Below are 655 nucleotides of genomic sequence, written 5' to 3' on the forward strand. Positions count from 1 at the left end.
TAAGTGTATAAGCTACTCTGAAGCAGCTGGTATAGTAGAAGTTATGTGCAGGAGCACTTCCCTTGTCTTTATTAATCTGTTTGGGGTTTGGCTAGAAGAATCTGTTTATATTATAGTTGCAGGGGCTTAATTTTCAGCAACTATTTGAAAAAAAAAAATCCATGCCCCCCCCTCCCCCTGCAAGCATGCACTGGAATTTTTCCAGTAATTTTTTTCCGTCTGTTTTTGCCATTTGCCTTCCAGTAACAAGAAATCTGCCCTGTGAGGGAACATGGAACCAGATTCTGGGATCTGTGATGCTCCTTTGCCTGCAACTTCAAGTACATTCGAAGAGAAAAAGGCAGCAGAGGTTGGAGGCAGGCAAAACAGTACAGTTGAAGAAGCCATTGAGCCTTCCTGCCATGAAGGTTTGGAAAATGCCTGTCTGAAACCTGGCAAAGAAGCACCCAGGAGGAAACTTTGTGGCTATTTACAAAAATGTGCTGGGAAAGCACCAATCAAGACTTGGAAGTCTCGTTGGTTCTTTTACGAGGAGAGCAAATGCCATTTGCTTTACTACAGGACAGCCCAAGATGTTAATCCTTTGGGAAGCATTGATGTCTCCAGTGCCAGCTTCGATATCAAGGCAGGAGCTGGCGAGGGTGTTTTTGAAATC

The sequence above is a fragment of the Sphaerodactylus townsendi genome, linkage group LG07 (assembly GCF_021028975.2).
Source record: "Sphaerodactylus townsendi isolate TG3544 linkage group LG07, MPM_Stown_v2.3, whole genome shotgun sequence".
NCBI classification, from domain to species: Eukaryota; Metazoa; Chordata; class Lepidosauria; order Squamata; family Sphaerodactylidae; genus Sphaerodactylus; species Sphaerodactylus townsendi.